Below are 23,275 nucleotides of genomic sequence, written 5' to 3'. Positions count from 1 at the left end.
TGTTGTCTCTTTTGTTTGTTTTCCTGTCAGTCCCTCCAATACTGTATTCTAGTGTTCTGGTTCATTGTTATGTTTAATTCTAACCTACTGTACTGTACTTGGGTGTGTTCTGTGAGTAAATAACAAAGCACTTTTGTAAGTCACTCTGGATAAGAGTGTCTGCTAAATGCTGTAAATGTAAGTGCTTCTGTTTGCATTATAACCTGCGTTTGTTCCTGTCCCACTCATCACTGTCAGTTTGTTATTGTCTACAGCTATTTGTATTGAACATGTTTAGCCTTTGTGTCTTTATACCCTTCTGTTTTGTGTTTTCCTGTGAAGTATTGCCATTGCATATTACTGAACGGTGTCCTCCATTTCATAGTGTCTGTTTTTTTCTATTTCTTTAGTTATCCGTTTTTTTGGTAATTGACCTTTCATGTTTTTCTTGATTTTGAGTATGGGTTATTCCTTTCGTTGAGTTTGATGCTTTGATCGCTGGAACTATAATAAAGCACTGAAATATTCAAAAGTGCATCACAGATTCTAGTTTGTAAGCTACGCAAGAGAATGTCTCCCACTGAGGAGTACAAGAGGGGAAGGAGGGTGGGGATAGACCACAGTCAAATGTAATTATATATCCTTTTTTAAAATAGCTGTTTACAGTCATCTGAGTCCAAGCCCCCAGTGAGCAAGCCAAAGGCAGCAGTGACAACTTCCTAGGTTGACCTTTATACCTTCCCACTGGAAGGCCCAGGAAGAGGGAGTGGGGGGAAACTATCAAACAGTACACCTTTAACTTTGTACAGTTATGTATTTGTATGATATAGGATTTGTGCAACTTAGTTTTATTTGTAGTTTTTGTTAGGGTAATAGCATAATAATTTGATTCTTTTTTATTTGTATGCTAGAATTTATTTCTAGCATATGAATTTATTTTTGTATATAGTTTTACAACCATACATGCTCGATCCTCCACTGCCTACCAGATTCTGTCAAGTTCATTTTGAATGTATAGGGTAATTTCCTCACTGCCTGGATAATGAAATATTTGCTCATATATTCCTCTCATTTGCAGAGCCTTGAAGTGAAAATGAAATTTGGCTCTCATATCTTGTTCTTGGGAGATATGGGTATAAATTCTTAGAAAATTCATCCATGGGGAAATCAGACCACCTCTCCCTCTTACTGACTCACTGACACACATGGGCACACACACATGCCAGTGAAACTGTTAATAATAGAGTTGCCTATTGGGACAACACTTTCCAGTTTATCCATTTTCTACAACCACATAGCAGTTTCTGCTGAATACCTCTGAGAAACATTAATCACCAATTTACAGTAGAATGTGCAGAAAAGATCATTATGCAGAAATTTTCTTAAAATGCTAAATATATTGCATTTAATATTTTTGTCCAGAGACTGCAGTGCAGTTCATATAATTATTGAACCTTTATAGTTTCCCAAAAGGTCTTTACAGGGGATTCTAGAGGGGCCTCTGTCTGACTTATCTTTAGTGCAAACACATTAGCTTTCGATACTCCTTTACTTCATAAGCTGGCATTTTAATATATCTCCCTTTTACACAAAAAATAAAATATATTCCAATAAATAAAAAAACCCTAAAATGATCTCTTCAAATTATTTTCTTTTTTTGACTATAAGAGGTAAATAGCATAACTTCCTACGGACCTCAAAATGGACCTCTTTGTGAATCCAACCCTATACCCTTCTATTACTCATCCAATTTGGCATCTGCAGTCTAGGGAACTAAAAGGGCTTGTGTGATGGACTTCATTCCCCATGTCATTAAACAACAATATGTCGAGGTAGAATTGAGATTGATTGTAAAATTACTCCAGAAGGAGCACTTATGTAAGCCCCCTCCCGATAGGAGTTAGGTTTAGAGGGCAGCATTTTTTATCGCTGGCACTTGTGAACACATCTTTAATGAGATCAGTGCATTATGTGTTCATGGATAGTATATTGTACAACAGGAATTCAAGTAAAGGTATAATGTCCTTACAATGACAAAAAATATACACATTTCACAAATGTTTGTAATGTGTGTTGAGAGAATTTTACTGCTGTAGCAATTTAGCCTTAAGAATAAAGCCAGAGAACAGAACATTTCCAGGAAATTTCAACCAACACATAAGTAGTGAAAAGATAATGGGCCTGTGGTTCCCAGAAATAAACATGAGAGGTACAATGTTGGGAAAATATAATGCTGTTATTACTTTACTTTCATGGTTTCATGTCACTTTACATTTCAGCCTTTATGTCAGAGAGAGGCATGGAGTTCCCAAATGAACCACAGAGTTTGCTGAAAATGACAGCTAGTTACAACAACAGCTATATTGTGTCTGAAGTAATAAATCATATTCTAAAATAATTATTCAAATAATAATTCAAATTAATTAGGAAATATTATGCTTTAAACGTATTTTATAAAGTAAGTATAGTTTGTAATTTATGATAAATGTTTTTATATTTATGAAAATATGATCTCAGTGAAGCTAAATTATTTACCTGAAGTAATTGTCACTGAACAAGTTTTAGATTATATAAAATGACTGACAAAACATTTGATAAACCTTTTTTAGAGTGTGATTGAACAGAGAGGGCCATCTTAACTATGTATAAATGGAAGTGATAGACCTTAAAATTAAATTAAATAGAGAATTCATATAAAACTGCTCACTGCTTTTTGCCATCATTGTTATGCTATTAAGTTTTTTTTTTTTTGTTTTTTTTCTTAAGGTTTTTGTTGTTTTGGCTATGGGAAGTGAAAACATGTGAACAGTACAGTCAATGACGCTGTATGTACATTTTTACTGGAAATCATCCAAATGTGACAACATCACTATAAGCCTTATTCATATAAATAATTAAATTAGCAAGGTAAAACTGTACCTACTGATTGTGTTCAGAATGCTGTGGAGAATGCATTGCATTCTTAATTGGTTAATTTCCAGAATGCTGGGATGCTTTGGTCAGTGCACACTTTTTCTGAAGGCTAAAGTAAGTGATTTTCACTAAAAACACAGAATATATGAAACGAATACATCCATCTCTCTATCTGTTATCTATTTATTTAATGTCTTGGTGGGCTGTTTCTTTCCATGTCATGATATTATGAAATGTATCATATTTACTGTAATCAGCCGAGAGTGGGGAGGAAAATTTGGCTCTTCAGATTCCTCAAAGCATAAAATTGAAAGGACTAAAGTGGCACCTGGTCCATGTGCACTGATAACATTGTTCCTCACAAATGTGTGGTGTTTATTGCTGATGAACTTCAGCTCAGTGAGTTCATCAAGATTGCATGTCTCACTTCACAAGGCAAAATGTGGTTAAATGCTTGAGGAAAGACTTATTCACATATTACTCCAAATGAAGATAATAATAGGGTAAAATGAGAGATTTAAGACAGGTTGAGAACTTTTAATCAGTATAATCCATTACTATTATATGGAGTGCATGGAATAGTTGGTTTTAGTAGGTTGAATATTTCAAATATTTTGATGTAGGTAGTAGATTAGCCCCAGATGCTTAAAAAAACAGCTTATAAGTTATGTTAGAAATATAAGATAGACTACAACTCATGTGATAACATAAATCAAACTGTTGACTTATAATAAATATAAAATATAAAAAATAAGAAAAATGTATGCCTATTCAGACGCATAAAGGAAACTGCCAATCACTAACTGATAAACAGGGTGACTTAAGCAATATGGATGGATGATGATGTAGTACTGCTGTTTCATTTGTGCTTTTTGAGAATATAGTAGTCTTTACCATCCTGTATTGCATATTGTAGTGAATTTTTAGAGTCTCTGACTATGTAGCTACTATTGATTTATAATGAAGACCTGGAGCTTATTTGAAGCCAACCATACTGGTATGCCCCATAATTAATATTTAAAAAACTGCCTTATCATCTTGATAAAAAGTCAGTGGGACTTATGTTATTTATTCATTTTGAAAATGCAAAAAGATCTGCATTTGCAGCTTAAACTTCTTTTGCAGACCAGTTTTTGGCTCCCACTGTAACGGTGTGGCCCAAGTGCTGAAGGGCGTGGAGCATGACGCACAGACTTCCTCGACATGGACGAACATTTATTTACATAACACATAACGGCACGAATACACAAATACATTAACAATGATGAGATGAACATTTACAATAATGACGCCAACATTTATCTCAACCCGCTACATTAACAATGACCAACACACTGCCCACTATGACAAGGGTTTATATACATAAAGACAAACAAGGTGCAGGTGTGTGCAGGTGTGGTTACAAACAAAACAACCCTCCCACTGCACGTGGTGGGCCAAACCATGTGACTTGTGAGAGGCAAGCAATCTGTGACAGTACCCCCTCCCAAGGGGCGTGGCTCCCGACACGACCTTCCAGTGAACGTGAACCTTTGGACGCCGTGTACATATAAACACAAACACACAGCACGTCAATACCCGGTGCCCACCCAGTACCAGGCAGACCAGGTGCCGCCAACCTCAAGGGGGACCTCATGACGAGAGAGAGAAAGGCAGCTTCTCTGCCTCTCTCAGGGCAGTCCGGTACACTCCCAACAACGTTACGTCTGTAAAGACATAAAAGGCGCAAATACAAACAAACAATAGAGCCCACACACAAACATATAAGGCGCTGTAACGTGGCGCCCACTGTCCACGCAGATGCCTTGAATGTGTCCGTGGTCTCAAAAGACACGCGGGGGTGCACGTCCGCCCTGGTTCCGGACGTGCTACCCTCCCTGACAGACTTCCTCTCACCTGCCACTCTAGGAGCGTTCCAGAGGTGGTTTGCCTCGAGGGCTTTGGGCAGACCCCTACAGTCTCGCTGGAGAGTATGCTGAAGGGAAGGGACTCAGGCTTCAGCTCTGCCCATCAGAGATCCCGATGGCTCCACCCAACCACCCTCTTTCTGGTTGTTGTGGTGCCCCCGGTCCTCCTTGGCCCAGGCTCGATAGCCCCAGCCCCCTCCCCAAGAAATTCCTGGGGGTGTTCCCCTCCACCTCAAGAGTGGACACGGACTGCACTCACGGTCTCCTGGGATCCAGGCGGCAGGGCGGGGGTGCCTACACACCTCTCGCTAGGAAGTCTGTCTTTAGCCGAGGGAGATGGCATCCTATGGTGGTTGGTCGTTCTGTAACGGTGTGGCCCGAGTGCCGAAGGGTGTGGAGCAGGACGCACAGACTTCGACATGGATGAACATTTATTTACATAACACATAACGGCACTCACATATAACATGAACGAAGAACACAAATACATTAGCAATGATGAGATGAACATTTACAATAACGACACATTTATCTCAGCCTGCTACATTAACAATGACCAACACACTGCACACAATGACAAGGGTTTATATACATAAAGACGAACAAGTTGCAGGTGTGTGCAGGTGTGGTTACAAACAAAACAACCCTCCCACTGCATGTGGCGGGTCAAACCACGTGACTCATGAGAGATGAGTGTTCTGTGACACCCACCATGTTGAATTTTAGGCTATGACACAAAAACACATGCGCAGAACATACTTAACCCTTTGCCACTATGATTTTTCAGTATGATCCTGCTTAGATTTGGCAACCTGACTGCAAATATATGTAATAGTCTGCATATTTGTAAATCTTATCATAGCATACCCTGTGGGTAGTTGGGAAGTAGGGAGTTTGATGCCATTTTGGTTTGTATACCTCTTTTTTCCTTGGATATTGCTAGTTAAGAAGTTAGGGGAAAACTTGTGTCTTTTGTTTCACTTTTGGTTTCAGTAAGGTACGGTAGTCTTTCACTGGAGCAAGTTGTGTATTTTGTTTGTTCCTTTGGCCTTTTTGATTTCCAAAGCTCAATCTCGCTACCCAATAAACCTCAAACAAGAGTAAAATGATACAGATCTTTTCTTCTCACTCTAACGAATATTAAGAGTTAACAATGTTAACAAGAGTGCCATTATTTAGAAGTAATCAAATCGGTGCTAATTGCAAAATATCATGGCATGAATGTGGTGAACAATATAATATTGGTGTGAGGATAATTAATGCAATGAAAGCTGCTATGCGCCCTGCTCAAGGTCAAAACAAGGTAATTGTCTACAGATAAATTCTGTTCTGTTATTCGAGAATCAAAAAACTACATTATCAACACTAGTGTGGACAGACCCAGCATGAGTGTCCTTACCTAGGCCTGAATGAAGCCATGGTATTATTCAAACAAAATTACATTCTGATGTGAAAGAGGAAATAGTAGATGCTATTAAACAAGCTATTAAAATGTTGTGATATTGGAGATGAAAGATTGAAATGGTTGAATTCCAGTGGAAAGATAGCATTCCACAGAGATAGCAATGGAACTTTTTTGAGGGTCAGCTGATAGAATTTTAGAATTCACATTGTGTACCTAATGCAATACAGACAGAAATTATGTGAGATCATTACAGTTTATCTGTACATCAAATTGCTTTTATGATGTACACACGTGAACAGATGATGCATACCAATGCGACTGAGAAAAACTAATGATTTTTGGTTGCTAGAGCTTGAACCTTAGCACTTAAATACTCATAAAAAGCATAATATGTTTAACATCAGTTCCAACTCCTGTGCAAAATGATGTTTGAAGTGAACCCACAGGATACTCCACTGCAGATGTACTAACAGAAGAATCATATAGCTATACATATAGCATATATAGCTCTATTACCACACTGAATCCTACATCACTCATACTCACTATGTCCCCAGGATAGAACAGCATTGGGCTACAGTGTAGATTTTGTGGCTTATCTGTTTTTGAATTAAAAAAAGAGTGCTCTGGAAAATGTCCATTGCAAACCAGTTTCCTCTGGAGGATTGGCTAGGAGAGTTTAATTCATCCAAATAAAGTGCACCCAGATCATTTGCTAGTACATGAAGGCTCACATTTCAGCTTTGCAGTGGAAAACAACATTTTTACCATCATTCAAAAAATTTGATGACTTCTCTGATACCCTTCATTTGATACTCCTCTGATACCCCCCATTTCATCATAACATTATGCTCCTGATATGGAAAACCCAACCTTGCAAATTGATATGATTGGTTCCTTACATTTGTGATGTATGAAACCTGTGTTTTTGAGTCATTGTTACATTGCATTTCCAAAGTTGAAATGTTCAGCCATGGCATTGACAGTTTATTTTGTTCATAATTTGTCTTGTGGCATATAAAAACAAATATAAAAACACATGGACAACTTAATTGTCATTGGAGGGTGCTTTTAATGTAAAAAAAGAACACAATAAATATGTTTAATACATGTATATACACGATCAATGTTAACAATATTTTACAGGTACCTAGCTAGAATTCAACTTGTTTCTTAGGACTTTGTTGGACTTTGGTTGCCAATCAGATTTACTTTTTTTATACTGAGCTATTCTCTGATTTTCTCACTATTGTATTTAATAATATGCTGCCATTACATTCCTGGTCTTAGTGTTACAGCAAAGCTCATCAGCTATGGATGTAACAGGGTCATCAAATCTGTGGTGGTAGCTGAGCAGGGCAAATACTAACATGAATCTCTGCACCAATTGGCCCTGAAGTCACAGAGAAATGCAAATATTTTCTATTGCTTCTCCATTTCTGATCATCCCTCAGGTGAAACAAGGGTTCAATATAATAATAATAATAATAATAATAATAAATTAAATAGTGGATTGTGCTAGAATTTTCTGCACACTGGCAACCCAGAGCATGGAATAAGGCATCCTTAATCACAGCTTTAAGACAACGTTCTGCAGGGACAGTAACATCCCATTGGATGCTCTAATTCAGATGACTGTCAGCCTGGATAACCTCTGTGAATGCCACACAGTTGCTCGTCTTTATTTAACCAGGCACAGACTTGCATTTCCTCCCATAGATGGTTGTGAGCCTATGCAAACTGCATAGCTAAAGGTGTGAGAATGCAGACACTGTCTGCAGGATTGTCTCTGCCTATAATGTGAAGAAAAGGGACACCTGCTGGTGCATTGTCCCGTTAGCCCCACTGTCTAGCACTCCTTCCCAGCCCAGCATATGGATTCTGATCCCCGAGATAGAAAATCTTCCTGGCTGTTAATTAGATCTGCAAGATAATTTTAGTAAGCTCAGAGTTTTCTAAGGTCAAAACCTGCCTTCACACAGGCCATGAGATTGTGCAGTTGACCTGCTGGCCAGCATTGTCCCCACTAGATTATGTGTTTATCTCTCACCAAAGCCACTGCTACCCAGTAATGTATATAGTAAGCTCTCAGACAGACATTCATTCACTCCTCAACCTGTCCAGGCAGGATGAAGGATACACTATCATGGGCTAAATGTCATAACAGCTAAATACAGGTATCCACTCTTATTAGTACCTGTTTTCCTAGCAAAAACTAAGAGAGAAGAATTAACTACACTCCATTAAGGAATTACAATGGCTCCTGAGTTTTGCAAATTTTACAGGTGGTTTATTTGAGGATTTAGTATTGTGTACCAACACCTCTGACAGCCCTCCTTTAAAGCAGTCTGTATATTCTCCTACCCCAACAGAGAAGCATCTGCTGCATTCACTGCACTGAAGGACCATTTCACCTCTGCATCCAAGCATAAGCACCCAGACTCGTAGCTGCCATTTGTAGCAGAGGTGGGTGCATAAGAGATAGGAGTGAAGGCAGTTCTAGCTGGTAAACCAGCTAAAATGCCTTTTTTTTTCTTCTGAAAACTGTCTCCCACAGAGTGCAATTATGATAGCATTCACAGCTGTTTAATTGACCCTAGAAGAGCAGAAGAACTGGCTGGAGGGGGCTGTGGAAACATTCACAGTCATTAGAGATTACAGGAGTCTGGAATACATCCATACCGTGCAGCAACTAAATAAGTGAATGCTGTTTTTATCCTGGTTTTTGTCATTACATTACAGGTTCAAAAAAAAACAGAAAAGCACATACTCTGTCCTAACTATATTATGAGAAATGCTCTCCTTGAGATCCAGGCTCTGTGCTTCCCTCATCCTGCCTCATAGCCCCAATACAATGGCAACTTTATGATAGCCTAAGATGAACACTTCAGAGGGGTCCCATGCCTGAGACTTTTTCCATGAATAAAACCTTAGACATCCTGAGACAAGTTATTAAGATGGGAACACATCTTTCCAGCCACAGTTCACCCAGGCACTGGTCCACCTGTTCCTACTGGTGGCCAGCAATGGCAAAGATTATTTAAAATTACAGTCATGCTATTTATGTGCACAATCCAACCCCTCTCAGAAAACTAAAAATACTCCCTTTGTGTTTGTGGAGTGCTCCACCAATCAGGTCATGTAGTGACAACAGATTCTACACCAGTATCTCATCTCTCCCACTATTGCATGTCTCTTTCCACAGACTGATGATTCCTATTTCACTGGATGATGCTATGCCCCTGGTGGGCCTGCTTTCTCTTCTGCAAATGTATATCTCTCTGGCATATGTAGTTCATACCATCCTGGGCTCAGGCTGTCACATGTGGGCATCCAGTTCCTGTTGGACTGGGAAGGCTATGGCCATGAAGATCCTTAGATTGGATTTTTGTTGCCAGTCTCCTGCAAGGTCACTTTTTTTCATGCTGGAGACAGAAGATTTGGTGTAGGTACTGCCATGTTCCCCTGTAGAAAAGTTCAGAAAATTCTTCACTGGTGTTTTGATTACATGTGTCACCCACTAAAACCCCTCTTTATTATTCCCTTAATCCCTTCTGGAGTATTTAAGACTCCACAAGCATACTTGAGGGATGACCAGGATGACCAGGGCACGTATATAATAGTACATAATATAAAGATCAGAGATGTTTAACTTTGACATTTGTAAGTTGTCAGATATTCTCTCTATATTCTCATTCTTAATTCTGTCTGATTGTGCCTTATCCATTTTGTGTTAATCACAGTAACTTTAAAATTGTAAATGCATTATTTTCTACATATTACAGTAATTGTATTACTGTCTTCTATCTTACGACACATTATTTGACCTATTTTATGCATAAACATCTTTTATTATATGTTGTTGAAATTACCGAAGCAAACCTTTACTCTATTTATCTGCTGCTGTTTAGCTACAATTGTTCAATTATTGCTGTTTGCACTGTTTTGCAAAGTTTTTCATTAATATTTTGCATTAAGTGTTGAGACCTATTGTTTTGTTTCTCTGCTACTCAGCTAAAGTGATTGTTATTACTCTGCTCACTTGTCTCTGAGTGCAAAGAATGATGGCACTTTTCTTTAACTGAAGACACTTAACACTTAACAATCAGTAGTTTGCAGTTTGTTTATTTTTTTTAAGAGACTGAGAGGCCAGGTGTTCAAGGCAGGTGTGGGAATGGCAATAAACTCTCTTGACTCTATCGTGAGTCTTGAATCGCATCCGTCAGTGCTACGGAATGTTTTGTTTTTGTCACGAATGATCTCTCCTCCCATGAGTCACGTGGTTTGGCCCGCTGCATGCAGTGGGAGGCTCTTGTTTGTTTATTGTATTTGTAACCATGCCTGCAGACACCTGCACCTGGTTAGTGTTTTGTCTTTGTGTATTTAAACCCCTGTCAGTGTGTTCATGTTCAAGTCATTAATGTGCTTGTTCAAGTTCATAGCTTTAATTTTAAATGTACTTGCTGGGCAGTGGTAGCTCAGTGGTTAAGGTACTTAACCAGGTTGCTGGTTTAAGCCCCACCACTGCCAAATTCCCACTGTTGGGACCCTGAGCAATGCCCTTAACCCTTAATTGCTCAAGTTGTACTCATTCATAATTGTAAGTCACTTTGGATAAAAGTGTCATGTAAATTTGTGTCTGTTTTCACTATGTCAATGCCCATGTTTGTGTTTATGTTATATGTGAGTGCTTTGTCTTCTGTTTTTTTCAATAAATATCTGTCTATGTCGACAGAGTCTGTGCGTCCTGCTCCTCACCCTGCGGCAGTTGACCGCAACAGTTTTTGGTTTGTTTTGTTAATCCTGTGTAGCAAACTTTCAGATTCATTTTATGTATTAACAACAACAATAACAATACTAATACTAATAATACAATTCATAATAAACAGCATCACTAAGAAAGTCAAAAATAATAATTAGTATAATAAAAATTAAATGACTGATATGAACTGGACCTTATGCAATCATTTTTAAATAAGTAATTTGATTTCACCACAGTACTCAACCACAAGAGTTCTACCTGTACAATAGATTTTTTGCACTTTTCAGGTCAACTGAGATATCTGCCTTGCCAATGGGAATACCTGGCTTGTAAAAATGTCATGCATAACAAATCCAACATCTGTGGTTCTGAGATTTCTGTACATATTTAATAAACAAGCCAAACAAAAAAAGGATACAATACAGTTCCATAACAAGTAATGAATGATAGTTTTGAATGAACAGATTCAACAGAAGTTTCTGTCATGCATCCATTTTTCTTCCATTTTAATTAGGAGAGGCATAAGGACTAAATGTAGATGAGGAACAGAAGCATCTGCACATTCATAAAGCACGAACATACATCCATCAAATTAATAAGTTTGAAACAAGGGCATGACTGTTATTTTGAAAAACAAACAAACAAACTTTTAAGTACTGCAGTTACCCCAACTGCCAAACAAAATAACCTTCAGAACCTTCTGTTACAGAGGTTCTTAAAATAAACCCTATCTTAAAAGAAACTTTCATTGCAACTTAGGCACACTGGTGACGATGATGCATTGACAGTGCAGTGTAGACACTCACAGGTCTCGTTAAATTAAATCATATTTTGTTTGAATCTGTTACCCCATGGCTGTGGTTTGAGACAGGCTCCTCCTGTCACCAGCATTAATATTATTTAAAATTCAAAACTTTATATTTGTCCCACATAATATTGACTGTCTTGACTAAATTACCTATATTAGCCTACATTTTCATTCCACATTATCTTAGTCAGGTACACACTTTAGAAAAACCGCAAGCACCTCATATTCAAATGATGTATGTCTGCAGATTTCACTGTGAACTGAATTCAATGCACTCGCTTGGAAACACAGAGCACATTAAATGGTTGAGGGGATTTACTCACTTTCAGAGCTAGTGAAGAGAACCTAGTGCAGCTGCACTGATGGTGAAGCTCACACACAACAGGAATCTGTTTTACAGCAGCCAATACGAAACTGAAGCTTATTAGCCTACCCTCCAGACATTTTGCATAAATTTGGGTAATAAATCCAAGCATGCTTGTCCAAATCTGGTAGAAAATGTCTCATGCTCATTTGTTGCACTAAACCAGGCACTACAGAAAATGACATAAGCATATTTTCTGTTTTTTGCCTAGACTCTACATCTCCACTGAGGTGTTGCCTTTTATTTTATTCATTTCTCAAGAAATCTAAGTGTAAGGGAAAAGAAACTAGAAAGAAAATGAGCAACATTTTGCTCTGGTAATAGGGTATTAATTACACGTTCTTTGTTTTCAGCTATGAAGGGGTGCTCTCACTAATTTATCTGCCACACCAGAGTAACAAAGGTCAGGAGACTGGTTAAAAACTGTTTTTTTTTCTTTTCTGCAGCCTTTTTACTTATCTTATGAAACATAAGAAAATACTCAACTCAAATACCCATTTCTAGGAAATAAAATATTGCTTGTGATGATCTCTGTGAAAGTCAAAGGATAAGTGCTTTCTTTTACATGACTAGAATTTAGTCTACTCTTCAGCCTGAAACATTGCCATCCTTTAGCAGATGTACTTAAAGACTATTGGTGGTAGGAAATCAAAGTGAATCTGTTTCCTAATTTACTTATGTCAATTTGGCATGCTTCCAGCCTCACCAGATGATTTCATTTGTCTGGGCCAAATTCCTGATTTATTATGATTACATCCAGCCTGTTGCTGGATGTGCATTTGAAATGAGCCTGTGTCCTCTTTGAACTTCATAGGACTTTACAAGATAAATGATTGAAGACTGTGTTCCTCATGCTAACTAGCTAAAGTTTGAGTATCCCATCTTTTGAAATCTTATCTCAGCTCACAGACTGTATAGGTTGCAGAACCCATTTTATCACCTTGTGGAGGTCGCAAACAAAATAATATAGAAAGAAAGTGCTATATTAACAATTGGTCTTATATTAGTGTTGCACAGTCACATGCTGCTGTGTAAGAACCCAGTGCCTCCTGCACTTGTCATTTTGGGACACATAACTTAAGATTAGTTTATACTTCTGTGAAGATTCATTTAAATGTCTGCATGGAGACATAGAAAAGGTAGTCATGGGTAAGCATAGCTCCCAGTGGCTCACAGACTGCCTGACGTGCACACCTCCACAATCTCAACCACATGTTGTGCATATCCGTGGAGCTGTGCCTCATGTAAACATAGATTGGATAACCTGTAGTGTTGGATGCTGGTCATGAGACCCAAACAAAACAAACGTGAAATCAAAATATGGTAGGTTGAGGATCAGCTGTCAACAGATGTATAGCATATGACCATTATATGACCATTCTTAAAACAATACAAGAATAATGAAATTATCATTAATTGTTGGACAAAACATCTTGGCTAAGATACTTGAGAGTGAGACTCTTTATTGTTCATTTATACATTCTTGTTTGGATAGTAGTACACATGTTCCTATTATGATAAAGGATGTTGGCTGAGATCTATTTGAATAACTGCATATGAAACTTACACCTGATCACAGATACAGATCTTCTCAGAAGTATAAAACAGGCTTTACAGATAAATTGCTTTCAGTTTATTGAATGGTGCAGGTATTTAGCTTTCAGTATATTTAATTTTGTATGTAAGATTTCCACTAAAATATCTAAATATATATAAAAATTTACATGCAACTCTATGCATGTAACCAGAGCTGTGCATATATTCTATAATCTTGCTCCAGTGGGTAGCATGTAAAGACAGTGTGATGTTGTCTCCCAGCTCTGCACCTCCAGACTCCACTTCCCATCACCCCTGGTCCCAACAGATAGAGAACACACCACCTGTCTCCACCATTCAGCTACCACTACCTAGATTGCCATCTCCACGCTTCTGAATGTTTCTACCTGTTGTAAATTTCACTCATTGTATTTCTTTATCACTCAAGTATTCTTTGAGAGGTATTGCCATGGTTTTCTCTTAGTGTACATTATGGATTTTCCTGTGCTTATTTTTTGATTGTGTTCTTGACCTTGCCTTCTCTGTGCTATATTTTCTGGCTTTGCCCTTTGGCACCTCTGCCTGTGCTCCTGCTGTTCTGGTATTGACCTGTTTCTGGACTCTGTACAGTATATTCTTTGGATGTTCCCCTGGGTGTTTGATCCTTTTTCCCCCACTGCCTGTGTTTTATAACTATGTGTTTGGACTGACCTTATATAAGTGTCATTTGATTTCATCCGCAATCATCTGCCTGATTTTGTTGTTACAGACGGAAGCCATTACTCACAACAAATGAATAAATAAATAAATTCTCTTTTTGCCAATAATGATATTTCAGAGATATAGTGTTTTATCTCGCTTGATTAGCGTATTACTACATGTTAAGATGTAGTCATCACAACACCCTCTCCTCAAGAGCAGAACTGTTATAGTTACTGCATGCTGTTTAAAACTGTTCTTGGCATCTTTGCAGCCTCCCCAGTGGGTATCCTCATTGCACATCCATCAAACACATGATATGTCCTGGGAGAATGATTTCTGTGGTGTCATCTTGGTCATGGTATTTTCTACCCCACAATCTATGTAAGGCTATTAAAGGTAGCCTATATCCATGTCTTTATTTGCACCTTTCAACAATAACATCTTACCGCTATTAGGTTCTTCTTTCCCATATTGGCTCTAGCGACCAAAGACACCTTTAATGAATATAATAGAGTGCTATATTGTTATTGCACAATAGTGCAATGAAATTTAAGGTGCAGTACCCAATACTGCTGGTCATTTGCATAATAACATACAGCAGTAATAAAAGTAGTAGACGTCCTGCAGCTCAGGTAGCTGTGTGTTAATGATCTTCTGGCCTTATTTTATGACTCTGGAGAGCCGGCTTGAGAGCCACCGAGCAGCTGGCATGCCACCGTGATGCTGTAGGTGAATATGCTTCCTATGCTTGCTCATGATTCAAGTCAGGGTTAGAGAGTGAGACTAAATTATAAGTGTTCATGTATTTCTTATGTATATATTCCATAAAGATTTATTTTTCACTGTTAATCTACCAGAAACTTTAATCTTTAATTATTTTCTTGTAGTTGAAATGTTGAAATGAAGAAATAAAAATCTGATGTTTTATCATTTTACACCTGACAAGAACTAGACATTTTGATAGTGTGTAGAGATTTCATGTGTACTGTGAAGTGTATTGAACATATCTTTAGGTGTGATTCCTCCAAACATCATATAAAATGTGACTGACAGGGCTGATCCCTCACTCCACAGACTTACAAAGAGGCAAAAGACCAACTGCAACAATATATATTTTAAAATGTATTATTTGAATTACATTTTTCATATTCCCATAAGGTGTGGATAAAAAAAAAATCTCACTCAAAATTTTATGAACTGCTTTACATTGTTCCAGGTAAGCCCATATCCTTCACTGTCAATGTCATGGCCTTCAGTTTGCATTTATAGAGGCCTTTGATCTTTTTGTGATTACTGAGGCAGAAAGGTCCAGCACTCTCTAGGACTGCCATGCAACGAATAAGCTCCTGTTCTACATCTTCTATACTTTCTCTTGATGAAAGGAAGTAGAAACATCTGTGTAGAAACTACATTACATGCTGCTTACCCTAAGGTGGAGTGGAGGTGGAGTGGACAGAGCACCATGTAATAGATTATGCAGCACATTCTGAGAACATCACATCTGTGACCCGCTCAACAAGGGCTCTAGCAGACGTATTGTTACATTTCTCTTTTGGACTGCCTTTTCTGTGAAAGACTTTCCTTTATCAATATTTCTTAAAAACTCCATAAACTTCGATGTTTGTAATGTCCGTTACATATAAGCCAAGAATAGTTTCCACACAAGTGATGGTGGTATAGTACTAACATCTGGTAACCTGCCCTTGTCATTATCATCCATAAGGTAAGGTGTGTGGCAATTTGTCCCTTAGGGACTTGGTGTGGCTAAAAATGCACCATAGATGTTCAGGTTTTAGAGCTATCCCACAATACATCGTTGAGTTTGAACAGAAAGTTTCCTATCTAATTTTGTCCTGGCTGAATTGCATGGGGCACTGCACTGGGGGTGCTATATTATTTTATTTTGTCTTTAAAGCCAAACACAGTTGACACATGAGAGGAATGGTTTTCAAAAAATGAGAATCATTGTAAATTCAACATATTTACATTTTTGAGATGTGTAATATCAGGGGATTTCTAAGGTTCTCATTAAAGTACATGAACATTTATGCCTGGCAAACATTTATTTGCTTAATTATTTTGCAGTGTAGCCCATATGTAGCTGATGCATTCACTGCACCATGGACTTGTTAACTTGCAATTCTGTGAAACTGAAAAGAGACAACATTGTCTATGCAATATACATGCATAGATTAAAATATTAATTTCTTAATTTCACAATTCATGGGTATGTATCAAAAATGAATAATTTCCCTATTGATTCAAATAATCATTTAGGCTAATTGCCAGGTTTAACAGAGTTTTTCTGAGCAGGGAAATGATCTAACAGTGCTGGACTCCAGTGATCCTAGTGTGCTTACAGGTTTCTGTCACTGGAATGTTCAGAGCAGCAGCTCCCATAGAAGAGACACCTCAAGTATATTCATTTAATAAATGTAATTTATTACTCTCAATATATATAAATACATTTATTAATTTATTGATTATTAGGCAAGTAAGTTGATACTTACAAAGAATAGTAATAGGAAGATAATACACCCACATGGTAGATACTTTTGCTCTGTTAGTATCAAAATAACCCATCTATTGGGTAAAGAAATTGTGGTGTTCCTTGTGTAAAATGTGCTATTCCAGTCACTGTATTTAGGTAGGCACTATATCAACACATATAGCTGTTGTTTTTAATCTAGATATTTTATAGCAATTATTGTCCTTTCTGTAGGTTCTACAGAATAATAAATCTTTTGAATAAAGTTGGGTGTCAGTGCATTTTGCTCTACTAATACATAGCATATTATTTAGTGTCAAATACTAAATCTTTTGCTCCATCATTATTTTCAATATTCAGAATAAGTCCTGGAAGTGTATGTTTATATCATGAGGAAGTGTATGTTTATATCATGAGGAAAAAGGCAATTATTTAAAAAAAATTGTGTTCCAAGGAAAGTGAACAGGAAAGTCCAGATTTACTGTTTATGAGGGAAACTTACATGTAAAAATCCACAGGTCTTTTCAAATTCACAATCTGCAGTTGTGAACACTGACAGAGATCACCTCTCCCCATGCATTCTTATTTATATAGCAGTTTCACCCTAGTGTTTTCTCTGAAGGAATACACATTCTCTCACTAGCTTGGGGCAATACATGGGTGTAAATTCTAATTACTGAAAGCTGTGATCACCTTTAATGAGCTAGGTTATCTTACATCTAAAGTAAAAAAAAGTTGTGTTGTATACAATACAGTTATTCTTTCTCTCTCTCTCTCTCTCTCTCTCTCTCTCTCTCTATCTCTCTCTGTGTGTGTGTGTGTGTGTGTGTGTGTGTGTGTGTGTGTGTGTGTGTGTGTGTGTGTGTGTGTACATGTGTACTTCTTTCACACATACAAAACACAATGGTCTGTGTATCTGGTATGGGAAGTTTTCAAACCCAAACCTAGAATGCAGGCATGCTCAGCCATAGCAAACCACAGCACCATAAGGAGAAAAAATGGGGCCAATATGGGAACTGTTGTACCCCAGATAGATCCTCTTTTCTCTCCTCTAAACCTCCTGTAGAGTCACCGGCAGTGTTCCTAGATCCCCAGGCTCCACTGCAATCACTCACAATCCTGCCTGCTCTCACACTGAGTCTGGCTAGGCCTTTCTCACCCCTCCCCTTAGAGGAGATGAGCTTCTGAAATAGTCATGTGGGAGGACGGGGCACCTCCACGAGAGTGTGAAGGATAGATACACTTCCTTGAATGTACACTGCCAACACAGAAGTGCCATTCCACCTTTACCCAGTCTGAAAATGGTTAAAATATGATGCTTTATCCTTCCCGACTAAAAATAAACACAGACATTTTCCTGTGTTTGAGGACATTTATTGATTGTAGAGATTTTGTCTCAAGATAGCAATGATTTAGCCAATAGCAGGCATGGTCTCATTTAATGATAGAAGAAAACATTTACACTGACTAGTAAATGTTTATATATACTCTCCTCTCTGCCTTTCCATCATGGTACAATGTCACCTGTGTGACTAAAAGGTTTATCAGTGTTACATAAACTGACAGAGATCGATTATGCCCCTCAAAAGTCTAACAGAGGTGCTGTGGTGTAATCCATCTAAATTACATCTTCCCTTTAGCAGGACAGAGAAGCACCTTTTTTCCACTTACCATGACTGAAGATAAGTCACACATTTTAGTCTCTACATTTACCAGTTTCAAATAAGACCAGTCGCCTTATTTGCACTTAACTGCAACATATAAGAGAAAATCCTTGAAGATTCATTGGTCTAGCAGGTACCTTTATGTTTAAATGAAGTGTCAAGCAGCAAGGAGTACTTGAGTTTGCATGAGGGAGTGTGTGCGTGTGTGTGTGTGTGGGGGGGGGGGGGCATGGTAATCTGCATCTTACACACCATTACCTTCCTGCAGAAATGTGAAAGTTACAAGACAGAAGTGAGTGTGAGACAGCCTAAGGGGCTCAGAGGAAGATGAATGTATAAGAATTGAAAAGCACCTTTACATCACCCTATCTGCTTACCGTAGATAAAAAGTGCAAACTAAGAAATGAAATGATTATTCTCAGACCAAAGGCACACAGAAATGCTTACTGACTATAAACAAATGTGTCCTCGATCTATTCCTCTCTCTATTCTTTTTTTCTTAGTTGTTTACTACCCCAGAGGACCAGAAGACATTTCAAGTGGAGCACAAAAGCACAGAAAAATAGCGAAAGAATTGGCTAAATAAAATGACTAACCCATCCTCAGGCTTTTAATCACCAGGTTTGTTCTGTTGGCCTTTGCTTTGTCTTTATGCCCTGCCCACCTACACACTAACACAACAATTACTCTTAGCTTTGTACTAGTCAGCCATACAGCCCACTCCACACTTAGTGTTGCACAGGATTGAGGAGATGAGTAAAATGCAATACCAACCTCTGATGAAATCATTTTTGCTATAGGTGGGAAAGATGGCATTGGAAATATTTGAGCTCAAGTAGCAAATATGCAAAAAAAAAAAAAAAAAATCTTAATGTTTTCCCATTACAGTGTTACATCCAAATTCTGCAATACTGGCACTCTGACAATACTGACAATAATTCACCTTGAATTATGAACATGTCCTTTGACATCTGAGATAGATTGGCCAGAACTGCTGCTTCTGTGGAATGACTGTAGAAAACACACATAAAAGCAAAATGCCAGCATAGCAAAAGCGATGAAGACTGGATGTGCTGCCAGACAGGAGCTGTGATGGCAGTGTAGTGGGGGGATTTCTAATGTATAAAGATCTCTTCAAGCCAAAAAAGAAACAAATGCTTTAATTTGTAGAAGAATAAATGAAGAATAGATGATATGATGGTTAAAAAGGAAAAGAAGGGGTCTAGCAATCAGTTCCATATCCCTGGGGTGGATGTGAGAACATCAGAGGCACTCACTCATCAGAGGTCTCATTCATTACACTTAACCCATAACAATGATAAAACAGGTAGGCATTTAACAAGGAAGCCCAGAATATATAGAATGTTTCAGAGAAGCAAATCAAACACTAATATATGGCTTTCTAATATTATATTCAGGGTTCAAGGTCATTCATCTTAGCAGAGCAAAGTAATGGTGTTTGAGCTTTTCACAGCCATTGCTACTTCCTGTACAGACAACAAATCTTATACCAACTACCCACTTTATTAGGAACACCTTCCTGCACATACACTGACCTATCTATCTATCTATCTATCTATCTATCTATCTATCTATCTATCTATCTATCTATCTATCTATCTATCTATCTATCTATCTATCTATCTATCTATCTATCTATCTATCTATCTATCTATCTATCTATCTATCTATCTATCTATCTATCTATCTACCTACCTACCTACCTACCTACCTACCTATTTGTTTGCCACATCTTGTGTTCTGGTACATTTTTCATGTGCCACTACTGCCCTATGAAGAACATCTCACTTTTCTCTGTCTGTATGACTACCCTTTACACTTACTATGGCTGGAGGCATTTTGGATGGAGAGAGACAGGAAAAGATGAAATTTGATAAAAATAAAGGGGCCATTCTTATATATCTCAGGTGGATTGATAGCAATAAAGTGTGACACCTCACCTGAATGTTTCCCTGTTTTCTACCTCTTCCTCTCTATCAATTTTACAATTTATCACTGTTGCATGATGTGTGAGTACTGATCAGTGTTATATATACAGTGCATTGCAAAAGTGTTTAACCCCCTTACAATTAATCCCATTTGCATGAATTGCAAATAACACAAAGATTGTTCCAGTAAATATTTATATTGCAAATCAGTTTTCTAAATTAAATTATTTATTATTTGTCTGTATGATGGCGGCAGGTAGATGGAAGCGAGAGGCGGGTCAGCAGAAAGGTAATCTTTATTTTCCATCGGAAATCCACGATGTGAACACGGAATCTCAAATACAAAGAGTAGAGGAGCTAGTCCTCCTCTAGATAAACACTTATGCATGGTTTGTCTTGATGTAATAGGATTGCTAATGTGCAACTCCATCTACTCGGATCTAAGGATAGAAATAGTGAATGGTAAATGGGTGAAAGCAATTAGTAATCAGGGGATTGTGAACGGGGCAGATGCAATGAGTAGTGCCTAGCAGGGGTGGGTGTGTCTCCCCTGGTAACTGGCTAACCAACAGTGACAGAACCCCCCACCCCGAAGACCCCGCCAGCCTCTTGGTGCACGGCCGGCCTTGCCACCGTGGCGCTGGCTTCAGAGGATGCAGTCTGTGGAAGGAGGCTATTAGGTCGGGGTCCAAGATTTGGGAAGCTGGTATCCAGCACCGCTCCTCTGGCCCATGCCCCTCCCAGTTCACACGGTAGTGCATCCTTGCACTTTGCCACCTAGAGTCTAGCAGTGCCCTCACCTTTTACGCCAACCCCCCCCCTCCACCCACACGGGGGAGGTGGGGCACCCAAAGGATTGGACTCCTCTGAAAGAGGACCTTCTACCACTGGCTTCAGTGCCGACACATGGAAAGCCCAAGAAGCCCGGCTGTCCTGGGGAGGCCCACGTAGTAGGTGACCTCATTAATGTGTTGCGTGACAGTGTACGGGCCCTCATACCTCGTGGCCAGCTTCCCGTGGGATCCCGCACAGTCATCTGCCGTCGAGACCCACATTTTCTGTCCAGGTTCATAAAGGGGCGTGTCCCCACGCCTCCTATCCGCCTTCCTCTTGTAGGCGGCGATGGCCTTATGCAGCTTTTGATGCACCCCTTCCCACACCCGCTCACTGCACCGACACCACGCTTCCACCGCCGGTTGATCTGACGTGGGCGGATTCCACAGATAGAGTGGGGGCTGGAAACCTAGGACACACTCAAAAGGCGTTATACCCGTCGCTTCATGATGTAGAGAATTCTGGGCATACTCAGCACAGGGTAGGTAATTACTCCAAGTCTCGGGTTGGTCTTGACAAAAAGACCTCAGAAATTTACCCAGTTCCTGGTTTGCCCTTTCTACCTGCCCATTGGCCTGAGGGTGGTAGCCAGATGTCAGGCTGACTGTGATGTTCAGTTTCCACAGCAGTTCCTTCCACACCTTTGACATGAACTGTGGTCCCCTGTGTGATACAATGTCTTCCAGCAGTCCAAACACTCGGATGGGCAGTGTGGGTGTGAATTTGCCGCAGCTATCTTCTGGTCTAGGTCCCATCTGACTGTGGCCAGAAAGCAGGTGCGGGACCGAACCGGCTCTAGACTGGTGGATTGAGTTTCTGTGTGGTGCTGATGCAAGAGGGCATCTGCCCTCATGTTTTTCGCACCTGGTCGGTAGGTCATGCGGAATGCAAACCTTGTAAAGAAGCGCGACCACCAGGCTTGAATTGAGCCTTTTGGCGGTCTGAAGGTATTCTAGGTTTTTATGGTCTGTAATGACCCAAAAGGGGTGCCTCGCTCCCTCCAGCCAGTGCCTCCACTCCTCAAATGCCAGTTTCATAGCGAGGAGTTCGCGATCTCCCATGCCATAGTTCCTTTCCGCAGCGCTTAGCTTCTTGGAGAAGTATGCAATGAGCTTCAATTGCCTTGCCACTCCCTTGTGTTGGGAAAGCACTGCGCTCACTCCCACATTTGATGCATCTATCTCCACCACAAAAGGCTCCCTCGGGTCAGGTTGTTGCAAAACTGGAGCAGTGGAGAAAGCAGCTTTCAGCTCCGTGAAGGATCTTTCTGCCTCTGGGTTCCATTTGATCCTCTTGGAGAGGCCACGCAACAGGTCTGTGAGTGGTTTAGCTATCGTGCTAAAGGAGTCAATGAACCAGCGGTAGAAGTTAGCAAATCCTAGGAAATGTGGTAACTCCCTACGATTCTAGGGTCTAGGCCAGCCCATCACTGCCTCCACCTTGCCTGGTTGCATGCGTACGCTGCCCTCACAGATGACATAGCCTAGGAAGCTCACCTCTCTGTGGTAGAACTCACTTTTCCAGTTTGCAGTAGAGGTGGTTCTGTAGGAGGGTGCCAAGGACAGCCCTTATGTCATGCACATGTTGGTCCTGGGAGGGGGAGTAGATCAGGATGTCCTCAATATAAGCGACAACAGATCTACCCAAGAACACCTGTAGGACCTCATTGATGTAGGCCTGGAAGACAGAAGGCTAGACCATAGGGTAGGACCAAATACTAGTGTCCTGAGGACATGCTGAAGGTGGTTTTCCACTCATCATCTTCTCTAATCCGAATTAGGTTGTATGCACTATGAAGATCCAGCTTAGTGAAATATTGGGCTCCCCTCATCTGTTCGAGTGCTGCGGGGACTAGGGTAAAGGGGTAAAGGTACCATACCAGTAGCCTGTTAAGCCCTCTATAGTCCACGCAGGGTCACAACCCTCCATCCTTCTTCTTCACAAAGAACACACTCGTGGAGGCT

This window comes from Electrophorus electricus, chromosome 25 (genome assembly GCF_041902795.1).
Source record: "Electrophorus electricus isolate QZ-2024a chromosome 25, ASM4190279v1, whole genome shotgun sequence".
Taxonomy (NCBI): Eukaryota; Metazoa; Chordata; class Actinopteri; order Gymnotiformes; family Gymnotidae; genus Electrophorus; species Electrophorus electricus.
The sequence above is the reverse complement of the archived record's forward strand: the minus strand, read 5'-3'. Positions refer to the sequence as shown.